The sequence below is a fragment of the Canis aureus genome, chromosome 34 (assembly GCF_053574225.1).
Source record: "Canis aureus isolate CA01 chromosome 34, VMU_Caureus_v.1.0, whole genome shotgun sequence".
NCBI classification, from domain to species: Eukaryota; Metazoa; Chordata; class Mammalia; order Carnivora; family Canidae; genus Canis; species Canis aureus.
In genome coordinates, this window is record NC_135644.1 from 9,902,675 (window position 1) to 9,917,193 (window position 14,519).

The 14,519-nt window shown below is 42.0% G+C and overlaps 1 protein-coding gene and 1 pseudogene across 1 annotated transcript in view; both read left to right on the plus strand.

Moving 5' to 3' along the window:
* The window catches only part of LOC144304588 (uncharacterized), a 50,720-nt gene that overhangs the window by 13,131 nt on the left and 23,070 nt on the right, over positions 1-14,519 (plus strand). The gene's annotated exons all lie outside the window — the stretch shown is intronic.
* Positions 670-4,164, plus strand: LOC144304531 (ATP synthase F(0) complex subunit g, mitochondrial pseudogene; annotated as a pseudogene).

A 14,519-nucleotide genomic window follows, 5' to 3' on the forward strand; every position in this document is an offset into this window, starting at 1 on the left:
TCTGGACACTTTCTTCCATGTCCCCATGTCTCCCTCACCCCTCCCTCTGCTTCCATGAGATCTGTAATGCTGAGGATCCTCAGGGAATCTGTACCTGCTTCCTGGGAGGTTAAAGTAGTGGTCAGTTACTAGAAGTACGGATGAATTCACACTAAGTGTGCTCTCTCTCAGGTCCCAAGTTGGAAGTTTGAAAAGGCTAAAAATCTTTGTAATACGTCTTTTACAAATGATTTCCCTGTGCTTCCCTCATCGCATCTTGTGGAATGGATATATCTGTGATTTCACCTGTCTAGCATCCAGTTTCCTTCTAGTAAACACACTCTGATTTTCCTATGGAACCACCCCTCTTCTCATTCCTAGACTTTTGATTCAAGAGGAGCTCGCTGATCCCACCCCTGACCACAGGGGCAGCATTTGGCTTAGGCCTGACCAGTTGGAATGTTGTATCTCTTTGTAACTGAACTAGAGTTTGCTCCTTGGTGAGTTACACATAAAAGGACCACACCAAATGGAGTTGTCACACAAAGGAAACTTTATTTTGCAGCTAATATGGAGATCACAGGCAATAACTTCCAAAGCCCTGACTTCCCAAGCAAGAGTGAATGGGCTCTTTTTATTTAGGGTTAAGGTAAATAGTCAGAAAGGGGAATTTTGCCTTCGTATGTAGAGGTGAGCATAAGGTCATGCATGCATATTTGGGAAACATGCCTGTACATGCATTGTATATTATGTTATCAAGGTTTATACTCCTCCTTGGGTGGAGAGTTTAGCATAATGAGGTAGAAGTAACTGTCCTGATCCTGGAACCATGGCCCAGATCATCTGTAACCTCGCCGAGAAGGCTCTCTGGCAACGCTGCTGTGACTTACTCGAAGCCTCGATTGGCCACATTTTGGCACTATGCCAGGGTTGAGCTGCTTCCTCCAACCCCTGCTGAGATCCCTACAGCTACTCAGAGCTTGAAAAAAAATAGTCAAGAGTGCTCCAACTTGTAGCTTCAAACAGCTCACAGTTAAGGAAGCTCTGCTGAATGGTTTGGTGGCCACCGAGGTGTGGATGAGGTTTGATGTGGGCGAGATCATAGTCAGGCATGTCATCATTGGCTATAATGTTTGAAGACCAATCTTTAACATATCTTTCTATGTGGCTTATTATTTGAGTGTTCTTGGACCATGTGTGATCAAACTTTTTTTTTTTTTTAAGGTTTTACTTATTTATTCATGAGAATACACAGAGAGGAGAGAGACAGGCAGAGACACAGACAGAGGGAGAAGCAGGCTCCATGCAGGGACCCTGATGTGGGATTCAATCCCGGGGCCTCCAGGATCAGGCCCTGGGCTGAAGGCAGCGCTAAACCCGGGCTGCCCCAGACAGAAGAAGAAGAAGAAGGAGAAGAAGGAGAAGGAGGAGGAGGAGGAGGAGGAGGAGGAGGAGGAGGAGGAGAAGAAAAGAAGAAGAAGAAAAGAAGAAGAAAGAAGAAAAGAAGAAGAAGAAAGAAGAAACTGTCCTACACTCCCGGCCCACCTGCAGAGGTCCATCTGTACAGGTCTGAGTCAGTGGTTGAGCTCAAACTAGTCTAGGCCAGCAGGAGCTCTTCCTGTTGTTCGCCTCTAACAGATAAGGTTAACATTCTTGTGAAGGAGGGGTTTTGGGGGGCCCAGGGCATGATCCCAGGGTCCTGGGATCGAGTTCCGCATTGGGCTCCCTATAGGGGGTCTGCTTCTCCTTCTGCCTGTGTCTCTGCCTCTCTCTCTCTCTGTGTCTCATGAATAAATAAATAAAAATCTTAAAAAAAAAAAAAAAAAGCCAGAATTCAACTGAGTAAATTTTAAAGGTCAAATTGGCTTTATTAAGCAATTCCTGAATTAGGGAGCAAACATCCAACCCAACAAGTAGAGGGGCCTCCCCTGAGGCGTTGCATGAAATGGAAGGCTTTTATAGAAAGAAGGGTGAGGCAAGAAGTTATTAGCAAAGGAGAAGAAAGGATTTTTTCAGGCTAGGTCCTTCCCCCAAGGGGGATTCAGGGGAAAACTGTTTTATTAGGTAGATTACCTCATCTTCCTTTAGGTGGGGTGGAGGGGCCCAAGTGACAGATTACCACAGTGGTGCCTACCAGAAAATGCCAGATTTTGGTTTAAGATTCTACTCCTGGAGAAACTGAAACTGCAATTAAGTCTTGATTTGCTGTCCTGGGCCAAGTGACTCCACCTTGGGCCTGTGGCTTTTTAACAGCCCGAAGCCGAGTCTTTTTTTTTTTTTTTTAATTTTGTTTATTTATTCATGAGAGACCCACAGAGAGAGGCAGAGACATAGGCAGAGAGAGAAGCAGGCTCCACACGGGGAGCCTGATGTGGGACTAGATCCCGGGACTCCAGGATCACACCCTGGGCCAAAGGCAGGAGCTTAACTGCTAAGCCACCCAGGCATCCCCAAAGCTAGGTCTTTTCTGCAGTATTTGAGTCAGGAAGCTCCTTTGGTAGAAGCAGAGTGAGTGAGGGGGAAGAGAATTGGATTAAGATCAGAGGTAATAGGAGATGTGATCATGCAGGGCTTACAGGACATTGCAGGAATTTGGGATTTTACTGTGACAGAAGAAACTGTTGGATAGTTTTGAGGCTTCAATTTTTATAGGATTGCTCTGAACTCTATCAGGTAAAGCACTTATCTTTGTTCATTAAGGTCTGTTTCTGGGGTTTTATCTTGTTTGTTTGTTTTGGAACGTATTTCTCTCTTCATCTTCCATTAAGTCTCATCATCTCTCCCAGGCTTAAGGGAATAACCTTGTACAGGAGATGAATCTGATCGTTCAGCTCTGCCCTAGCTGTTTGTTGTTTTCAGGTCTTTTTGATTGTCCAAATGGGAGCCAATGTTAGAGTCAGGGATGTGTGAAACCCGAGTGTTAGGATAGTTAGACATGGACGCTGGATTTACCCCTGATGACAGTAGGGCTGGAGTAGAGAAGGAAACTGTGCTAGATGCCACATCTTAAATTAATATAGGGAAGGGAGAAAACATCTTGGCCAAAGATAAAATATTTGGCAAAAATAAGACTGTGGGATTTAATGTTAGTTGAAAGAAGATGGGAGGTAAACTTTTGAGTCAGCAGAGCCAGCTTCTAATACTTAGTAGCTGTGGAAATAGTGATAGATTCTTTGAAGGGTTAAATGAGGTAAGATGCATGAGTGTACTTACGACACAGTGTCTACTTGGGGTTCCACTAGATGGGAGGGATTTTGGAAAGCCTCAGGTCCTCAAAGGAGACAACAACCCAATAGACTGTTACTATTAATCTCTGATCAATGCAATTTACATCCCACCCAACATGAATGGTAGGGACTCAGAATTGGTGGAGTTAAGGGTGAACTGTCAACTCCAATCCTCAGAGCTAAGGATAGGCTTTTGAATGAATCTGAGATGAATTGAGTATGAAATAAGAACCAAGTGTCAATGATGTAGTTTTTTAATAGAGGTGAGGTTTGGTGAGATCTGAAGCCAAAAAAAAAAAAAAAATTCTTGAGAAGTCTTCAATGCAAAATGGTGGTTTTATTAAAGCGCAGGGACAGGACCCCATGGGCAGAAAAAGCAGCTATTGCTGCTGCTGCTGCTGCCACTGCCTGCTGCTGCCACTGCCTGCTGCTGCCTGCTATGCCAGGATTATGAGGAGCAACTGATTATTATACTCTGGGGTTGGGGAGGCAAGTAAGGCTAAGCAAAGTTCCAAAAGGATTTCCATACGCTAAAAGAAGACTCCGGAAACCTGAGGCCTTGCTATTGTCAAACCAAGGTTGTTTTTCTCTCTAGCAAGGCACTAACTTTAAGACAGTTGGGAGCTTCCTGGAGGAATGTATTTGTCCATGGGCCTGCCTCAAGGCCTGCCTCAAGTATTTGTCAATGGGCTGGAGGTTATAAGGACATTTAATTTTATCTACATTTCCTTCTGCCTTTGTTTCCCACATCATTAGGAAGAAGCTAGGGAAATGAAGTAAGAGGGAGGAAATGAAAGTCCTCTGAAAGGGATTGACAAATTTGGTGGGACAGTTTCCCCAGCTCAGGATTACTTCCATACAACTGGGAGTGTTCTATATAACCTAGATGTGGCATTTCTTACTGTAGTATCTTGGTAGCTCTCCTTAGCCAGCTCTCAATTTTATCTTAATTTCTCAACTACAGGGGCAGCCCTGGTGGCTTGGTGGTTTAGTGCCGCCTTCAGCCCAGGGCCTGATCCTGGAGCCCCGGGATTGAGTCCCACGTCGGGCTCCCTGCATGGAGCCTGCTTCTCCCTCTGCCTGTGCCTCTGCCTCTCTCTCTCTCTCTCTCTCTCTCTCTCTGTGTCTTTCATGATTAAATAAATAAAATCTTAAAAAAAAAATTTCTCAACTACAGTTTTTCACCACTAGCACCACAACTACTCCCATCACCTTAATTTTGACTTACTTTTATTAATTTTAACATCATGTACCAACCTGGCTTCTTTGTGGATGAGAAATATCAGTGCACACACTGAATAAAAATAGTATGAAGTTTAAGACTAAAGAAAAATTTTGGTGGGGGTTGCTGTCAGTATAGCTGGTCTCCACTATTGTTAGGAAGAAAGTAATCTGTTGGAAAAAATGAGATTAACATCTGAACTGACCTTTAATTCTCTCAGGGCTACTTTTTTCTATTTTTATTGTAGAAAAAAATTTAAATACAGATAAATTGAAAGAACCATACAAAAATCACCATTGTATCTATCAACTATCCAAAAATTGATGACCATTTGCCATTTATTTTTTGTTTCTGTTTGGAAATACATTGCAAACATCATGACACGTTTTCCCTAATACTTTAGCCTGCATAACCTAAAAATAAGGACATTCTTTTCTATAATCACATTGCTGTGGGTTTTTTATTTATTAAATGTTTTATAATCAATTGTAGTCATTTGTCCTTTTGATATATAAACTGCCCCAAATTTGGTTTCTTTGTCCTTTGTGTCATGCCCCCACAAGTTCTATTTCTTTAAGATTTTTTTATTTTGAGGACACCTAGGTGGCTCAGTTGGTTGAGCTTCTGCCTTTGGCTCTGGTCATGTCCCAGGATCCTGAGACTCAACCCCACACTGGGCTCCCTGCTCAGTGGGGAACCTGATGCTCCCTGTGCTTGTGCATGCTCTCTCTCTTTCTCTGTCAAATAAATAAATTCTTTAAAAAAAGATTCTTGAGCACGGATGGCTCAGTGGTTGAGCATCTGCCTTTGGCTCAGGTTGTGGTCCTGGGGTCCTGAGATGGAGTGCTGCATTAGGCTCCCTATGGGGAGCCTACCTCTCCCTCTGTTTATGTCTCTGCCTCTCTCTGTGTTGTCTCTCATAAATAAATAAATAATCTTTTTTTTTTTAAAGATTTTTTATATTTAAGTAATCTCTACACCCAACATAGGGCTCAAACTCACAACCCCAAGATCAAGAGTCAATGTGCTCTATCAACTGAACAAGCCAGGCATCCCATACCGCCACTAGTCTTAAAAGAGTTTGCTTGAATTCTCTCTCAGGTGCATTTGAATTTTATTAATCAAAACAAACCGTAGGTGGTGGAATTTTTAGGCAATATGTGGAAAGATTGTAGGATGAGGAAAGGGAGGAAATGGCCGAATATATATATATATATATATATATATATGTATATATATATATATATATATGCCAGCAGATTGTCTTTAGAGTCAGCCAGCCTAGGCTCTTCTTGACCTGGAAAATCTTCCCTTCCTTTACATTCACAGCCCAAGATTCACCAAAAGCTCCATTGTTTTTCAGAATGTATTGGCAGCGGGAGACAGAAATTACTATGGCAATGTTCCCCTTGTTTATAAATTAAGAACTGCCTACGTATCTGTGTAGGAAGAGTCAAGAGAACATGACCTAAATATAATTAATTAAAATAAAAGGCGGGGGGCTCCTGATTGGCTTAGTCAGTAGAACGTGCAATTCTTAGTCTCGTTGTGGTGCTGAGTTCGAGCCCCACATTGGGTGTGGAGGTTACTTAAATAACATCAATTTTTTAAAAATGTAAAGGGAAATACTCCTCAGTAGCAATATGGGATCTTAAATGAGGAAAGCACATAGTTAAAAATAAGACAATAGGCCACAAATGGATTCGTTTAGGCTAAATCCTACATCACTAATCCAAGACTTAATTGCAGTTTCACTCACCCAGAAATGGACTCCTAAACCAGTCAGTCAGGAATCACCTGCTCAGGACTATGTAGGTCAGCTGCCCCGGCCATCCCCTAAAGGAAAGTAACCTTGCGATAACCAACCGGTTTTTTTGCCTAGTATAACTTCCTCATATCTGCTCCCTTCTGCCTATGAAAGTCTTTGATTTTGTACAGCTCCCTGAAGTGCCGTTCCGTCTGCTAGATCAGAGGCTGCCCATTTTGAATCCATTTTTGCTCAAATAAACTCAAAATTTTTAATATGCCTGTGTACCTTTTAACACGTTAATGTGGGTAGAGACAAGAGCCTTCTGACTGAGTCGCTGAGAGAGCATACCTTTGGGGCCCTCCACACAGGGAAGTCTGACTGTCTTGAACCTTGCTCCTCCATGGCCTTCTGAGCTCACATGGACTACAGACCCCAAAGCTTGCATTATCTGAGCTATCCCAAGGGAAAGCCGTATCTTTAGAAAGTTTCTTGTGACAATAATACCTTAACCTAAAGCAAGCATTTTTTTAAAGGGTGGGAATGAAGTCACTGAGACAAGTCATTGGAGGAATTTGATTTAGGACAGAGGCTCTTTTCATAAGTCGCACCATAATAGCTACTTCCTATTCTGCTACCTGTCTCTGGTCCTGCCTACAATCTTCTCACTATATGGCTGTGAACATGTAGAAGGTAGAGATTACATTACCCCGCGTTATGCAATCTCCTTTCTCATAAAAGGAAGGACAAATGCTTTCATGTTGTTGTGAATATAGAAATGCTCAAGACATATTTGATGCAGGACATTTAAATAACCTCTGTGAGGAATGGAAGAGACATTTAAGACTGCCAGTCTTTTCAAGAATCCCTCAACCTCTTTTCATTCTATTTACTGAGATCCTCACATAGATTTTAAATACTTTTGCTCTGGGGCACCTGGGTGGCTCAGCGGTTGAGCGTCTGCCTTTGGATCAGATCGTAATGCCCGGGCCCAGGATCAAGCCCACTGCAGGGGTCTTGCTTCTCCTTCTGCCTATGTCTCTGCGTCTTTCTCTGTGTCTCTCATGAATAAATAAATAAAATCTTAAAAAACACACACACAACCTTTGCTTTATGTGCTGATTTTCTTTTCCCTGTGATTCCCTTTCTTCTGGTTCATCTGGTCCTTTTACTGTCATTGTCTTAGTTAATATTCTGGGATCTAGTATCATGAGCTTCCCATCAAGAACATTTTTTTTTTTAAGATTTTATTTATTTATTCATGACACACACACACACACAGAGAGAGAGAGAGAGAGAGAGAGAGAGAGAGGCAGAGACACAGGCAGAGGGAGAAGCAGGCTCCATGCAGAGAGCCCGACGTGGGACTCGATTCCGGGTCTCCAGGATCACGCCCTGGGCTGAAGGCGGCTCTAAAACCGCTGAGCCACCAGGGCTGCCCAACAACATTTTTATACTTCAATTTTCCTGACAAAAGAGCTTTGTGATTTCTTGATTTAGTTAAAGATTTTTTGGAGGGGATCCTGCTAATCCTATATACTATATAAAATTATATACCATCTTAGAGGACAAATAATTTGTAAGTTAAACAAGGATGTAGGTTTGACAAGCTTACATGTAATTCAGACGTCCCCTCTCTGCTTTGTTATCTGGATGGAGTAGCTAAACCATCTCAGTTCTCTTTCACCCTAGAGCTCTCTGCTCAAAGCCTCTCTGTCAAAGGAATCTTGGTATGAGCTGCTAAGAAGTTACTTCTGCCTCCAAATCATTAAATGCAAGTGGAGAAAATCATGTACTAAGGAAAGTACTTTTATTTACAATTATTCAGCTAAGCAAACAAAATATGCTGGTTACCATGGCAGCGTCTTTCATACACATTCCTTAATCTCCAGAGGCTAAAGGCCCCAGACCACCAGGATGGAGTCAGCTTGACAGTGTCCTTCTCCCTCTGCCTCTCCTGCTTGTGCTCCCTCTCCATCTCTCTCTCTAAAATAAATAACAAATCTTTAAATAAATCAGAAAATAGCATAAAAGGAAGTGGATGTAGGAAGAGGCAGATTATTATAAGGCTTGAAGGGTGGGCATCATTCCCTTTATTCCCTTAATAGGCATGTTTCTTGGCATTTTATTTATTTTCACTGTGATTAAAATATATATAACAAAACATGTCATGTTAGCCATTTTTAAATGTACAATTCAGTGACATTAATTACATTCACAATGTTATGTAAACCTCACTACTATTTCCAAAATATATCTATTACTCCCACCAGAAACTGTACCCACTAAGTCATTAACACCCCATCCCCCCCACCCCCAGTCCTGGTAACCTTGAATCTATTTCCTATCTCTACAAACTTGTCTGTCATTTTTACAGTTTTTTCTTTTTTTTTTTTTTTTAAGATTTTATTTATTTATTTGAGAGAGAATACGAGCAGGGAGAGAGTCAGAAAGAGAAGCAGTCTCCCTGGTGAGCAGGGAACCCAACCTGGGGCTTGATCCCAAGACCCCAGGATCACGACCTGAGCCAATGGCAGAGGCTTCACCAACTGAGGCCCCCAGGCACCTCTTGTCTACCATTTTTAAAAGGTGAACTTTAGGGACACCTGGGAGGCTCAGTGGTTGAGCATCTGCTTTTGGCTCAGGGTGTGATCCTGGAGTCCAGGATCGAGTCCCACATGGATTTCTTGTAGGGACCCTGCTTCTCCCTCTGCCTGTGTCTCTGTGTTTCGCATGGATAAAAAAAAAAAAAAAAAAAAAAAATCTTAAAAAAATAATAAAAGGTGAACTTTGGTGGCCATGTGGATGGGAGGAATGCAGAGGAATAAGACAACTCTTTTCCTTTAGGTAATTCAAAAGGATAAACCTGGGAAACCATTATAGTGTCCATCTTTTTTGCTTTTCTCAGAATGCAGTCTTTGCTCTCATTATCAGAGATGTTGATCCAGCTTGCAGAACTGGGAAATTAGGATTTGAGATGGAAAGGACACAAAAAGAAAGAACTACATGATATTCAGCTTCTGAAAGCAAGACAGGATTGTGCATGTCAGTAGCCTTGCATGCTGAGTTTTTATCTTAAGAGAGGATTTTTTTTTCCCAAATCCTTTTATTATTCACTGACTGAAGCAGGAGGGACCAGCTTATAAAGTTCTGTAGTCTATAGAGGATACTCTTCTGTTTGCATTAACAAAACCACAGGTCTTGCTGCTCAATAGCAGAAAAAGGGGAATAATTAGCTTAAGGTTGACTGCAAATAACAAAAATACTTGAGAGAAGTGTAAACAAAGTAGAAGTTTCTCTAGCATATTCCAGAAGTCTTTTTTCTGGTTCCCAAGGTTGTCTATGCAAATCTGGCATGGTGTTCAATAAGACTTGAAGATTTAGGCTCCTTCAGTCTTACTCTCTGCATGCTTCACACTGGAGGTGTAATCTCCAGTGCACCCAGTAGGCAGACCGCACGGGGGAGAGAAGAGTCTGCCCCCTTCCTTTAAGGACGCTTGCTGCAAACTGCGTATACAATGTGTTCTTGTCCTGCTGGGCAAAGTTTTGTCACATGACCATAACCGACTACAAGGGAGCCAGGAAATGGGAGCAGAACTCTGTCATTATGGAAGAAAGGACATACAGATACTGAGGAATAACCTGCACTTTCTGCAACAGAAAGAGAGGTAGTTGGAAGAATGAAACTTCCCAGAAGGAGGGCAGTACTGAGTGGAAGGCCATGATGAAGGCTCCAGGCAGCTCAAACCAACCCTGTGTGAGGGTATTGAGTGTCAAAAGTAGGTTAGTTCTGGGATACCTGGGTGGCTCAGTGGCTGAGTGTCCGCCTTTGTCTCAGGTTGTGATTCTGGAGTCCTGGGATCGAGTCCGCATCAGGCTCCCCACAGGGAGCCTGCTTTTCCCTCTGCCTATGTCTCTGCCTCTCTCTCTGTGTCTCTCATGAATAAATAAAGTCTTTAAAAAAATGAGTTAGTTCCGAATACCTCAAGAGGCTAGGAAATGTGTTTTGTTAACTGAGAAAGGAACAAATGTTCTCTATCATCATTTTTTTTTCTATCATCATTTTGACTAAGACTAATCCTGTCCTGTCTTTACTACAAATTGTATGTGAAAAGACTTCTTCAGAAAATGAGTCCCAGGAGGGAAGGGAGCCTGGTGGATCTCTCTTCATCATGCTGCCTGAAGAGCCTGGAGGTAGGGTTAAGGGTTGTAGGAAAGACCTGAATCAGAACCTCTAAGATGAGGCCTGAACCTCTGGCCTGCTGAGAGAACCGGCTCTCGTGAGCAGCAGCAGGTGAAGGTCTGTACTCTAGGATGAACACAGCTCTGAGGCCTCCAGTTTGAGACGGGACTCTGCTTTGATCTGGCATTTGATTTATGCCACCTGGGCACAGAGGCCACATAGTGATTTACAGCAAAGATTTGGGAGCCAGACTGTATAGTTTGGAACCCAGCACTACCCCTTGCTAGCTCTGTAACTTTCCTATATAAGGAGGTACCAAATATGAAAGCTTTCCTCTACTACACGATTACAGGATGCAAACAAGACCATATGTTATCATTGTGAAGTTTGATGTGGTTGGTCCTACAAAATTGAGATTATTTGCCTGTACCTAAAAACAACATTTGAGATTCTATCTACTTTGTTCCTACAGCTTTGTTAGTGTCTCTCCTATTATGTCAGAGTTCTTACAAGTGGTCCTGTTTCGGTTTTTTACCAGATTTTTTCTTTTCTTTTTTTTTTTTTTTTAAGATTTGATTTATTCATGAGAGACAAAGAGAGAGAGGCAGAGGGAGAAGCAGGATCCCTATGGGGAGCCCGATGCAGGAATCGGTCCCAGGGCCCTGGGATCACGACCTGAGCCAAAGGCAAATGCTCAACCACTGAGCCACCCAGGCGCCCCTTACAAGGTTTTGTTTTTTTAATTTTTTGTTTAGCACTTTTCTTTTTCTTTTCTTTTCTTTTTTTTTTTTTATGATAGTCACACAGAGGAGAGAGAGAGGCAGAGACACAGGCAGAGGGAGAAGCAGGCCCCATGCACCGGAAGCCTGATGTGGGATTCGATCCCAGGTCTCCAGGATCGCGCCCTGGGCCAAAGGCAGGCGCTAAACCGCTGTGCCACCCAGGGATTCCCCTTACAAGGTTTTTATAAGTAAGTCTTGTGTGGCTTTTTTTAAAAAAAGATTTTATTTATTTATTTATGAGAGACAGAGAGAGAGGCAGAGACAGGCAGAGGGAGAAGCAGGCTCCCCCTGCCCCCTGAGGGGAGCCTGATGCAGGACTCCATCCCGGGATTCTGGGATCATGCCCTGAGCTGAAGGCAAACACTCAACCACTGAGACAGCCAGGTGCCTCAGTTTCTTGTAAGACTTATTTTTTTTAAAAGGATTTTATTTATTTATTCATGAGAGACACACACACAGAGAGGCAGAGACACAGGCAGAGGGAGAAGCAGGCTCCGGGAGCCCAATGTGGGACTTGATCCTGGGTCTCCAGGGTTACATCCTGGGCTGAAGGCAGTGCTAAACCACTAAGCCACCCGGGCTGCCCATTATAAGACTTGATTTAATTAAAATGTGATACATAGAAAAACTCAAGAAACTTAGCTCTTATGTATTATGTTATGTATCAGAACAAATGGAGAAAATGGCTGGAAAAATGGAATTTTTTAGAAAAGGAGTTTACTTAGGCTCTGGAAATAGGTATTTATTGATTTTCATCGATGTTGATGTAGCATGGTGATAACCATGGTTGATGTAGATGATGATAACCTATAATCCTTGCCAAAGTTAGTAGATGAATAAATATGCTTTCAGTTGCATCATCAGTTCGTGCAACAGAAATGACCTTAAATCCACAAGAAATGACATGCACAAATGGGGTGAAGACTGAGTTAATGAATTATTTTTACAGTTGAGCAACATTAAATCCAAACAATGTTATTCTGCTGTTTATATCACAGATCTGCAGTTTCGGTTAGTCCTTTGCGGCAATTAGGACAGTCACAAAACTGCAAGTAGAAAGCAAAGTGCAATTCAGATTGCCCTTGGGAGTAAACATAAAAGAACAAAGCAGGTCCCCAAGTACGAAATCGGACATTATAGGAAATATACCATAAAGGTTGTAGGGACAAAGTAAACACAACACTGAATGTCTTCTTTTTTCCCCCCTTTCCTTTTTCAAGATATAAGCAGATTCCATTTGGTAGGACTAACCATATTGAACTTCTAATGATAATACATCTCTGGATTTGTTTACATCCTATAGCTTATTCACAGAACATGCTAACCAGCGTATGTTGCATGTTTACTTCAAGCTTACAATATCAGCTGTGAATTCTGTTCAGTCCAAATCCCACCATGATCTTTTAAAGTTGTAGTTATATTATTCCAAATACTATTAGATGTATTAGTAAAGCCAGATTAATTACTTGCAGTTTATACCTCAGATTTCTTCAATTTTTATTATTTTAATTATCTGTATGTTGTAATTACATTTCCACTATACCTTTTTTCAGTAGGTTAATTATGTCTTGGTGAAGTGTCCCTTAAATCAAATGCTATCATATGAACCATATAAAAAGAATAATTATAATATTCTAATACATAGTGACTTAGATTTAAAGCAGTTTTAATGAGTTTTGGAAATAAAATTTATATATCACTTCACTAATATTATTTTAAATATGAATTTCTCTTAAGCATTAACTACACTATTAGGTATAAGACAATTTGAAAAGCAGAAACTTATTGTTATTAAACAATAGAGCAATAAAAATGTTTTGGGAGGGGAGGGGGGAAAAGAAGATTTAAAACATCTAAGCAGCTACCCAGGCAGCTTAATAAATCATTTGTCATGAAGCACCTCAAAATGTGCTAATGTGTTCAGGACACTTAATTCCATGTATCTGAGGGAGAATTGTCACATATCTTGATTCCCCAATTTGAAATGATTTTGAGTTTTTTCTCTTTTTGGTTAAAAAATGACCGTGATTTCTCAATTTTGGAATTACACGTTCCTTAGTCTAGACCTTATAATAAGTAACGAAGACAAACTGGTCACATATTGGTGTAACTGCTAAAGTTAGAACTGTCGATAATTAGAGCTAAATCTCTAAATTGTAGAAAACTGACTCTCCTTCAGTGGGAACTGCTATTTACTGAACAGTAGAATATTGTAACATGGTGTAGCTGATGGGGTGGCAAAGCACACCTCCAGCTGGCTGGCGCTCATGGTTTCCCTAGTCTCCTGGGGTCTCCCAGGCCGCCTTCAGGAAGCACTTCGGGTCAGTTAATTCCAGGCTGGGCACTCATATCTCTGTCCCCAGTAAACCAGCAGTATAAAACTCAGTAAGCCAAGACCTTAGATGGTTTGTGAAGTCCTTTCAAGTGCTGCTTTCTCCTGAACTCCCTATCACAGGTCCAGCCAGCCCTGCAGGCAGTCACTGGGGTATATCCCCAGTTGTTTTAGCTTCCTCTCTTTGTGTAAAGAAGGAACAGAAATCTACTCTAATGAATTCAAATAAATGGGGTTGGGACACGTGATAGCAAAGAGCTCACAAAATCAAACATAGGCTTCATGGGAAATAAGGCTGTAGCTAAAGCTATCAGGAGTCTATTTTCTTCCTTTTTCTGTCTTACTGAGGCCAACTGGTATTTCCTTTTCCTTTCTCTTGGCACATCCACTCCACTTTCCTCTTTCATGAGCCGGGCATATTAACGCACATGTTCCTGAAATGGCAGGCAGCCTCCAAGTCTGTGTGTCCTATCAGCATAGCTACCTTCAGGCTTTCGGGGTCTGTTCAAATATGTACATTGTAGGGGATCCCCGGGTGGCTCAGCGGTTTGGCACCTGCCTTCGGCCCAGGATGTGATCCTGGAGTCCTGGGATCGGGTCCCATGTCGGGCTCCCTGCATGGAGCCTGCTTCTCCCTCTGCCTGTGTCCTTGCCTCTCTCTCTCTCTCTCTCTCTCTGTGTGTGTGTGTGTCTCTCATGAGTAAATGAATAAAATCTTTTAAAAAATGTACATTGTAAGATTATTTATGTATTTGACAGGGAGAGACAGGGAGGGAACACCAGTAGTGGGAGTGGCAGAGGGACAGGGAGAAGCAGGCTCCCTGTTGAGCAAGGAGTCTGATTGGGGCTTGACCTCAGGACCCCGAGATCATGATCTGAGCAGACGGCAGATGCTTGATACTGAGCCACTCGGGTGCCCAAAAATAGTTTTTTTTAAGATTTTATTTGTTAAAAAAAAAAAAGATTTTATTTGTTTATTTGACAGAGAGAGAGAGAGAGAGAGAGAGCACAAGCAGGGGAAGAGATAGGCAGAGGAAGAGGGAGAAG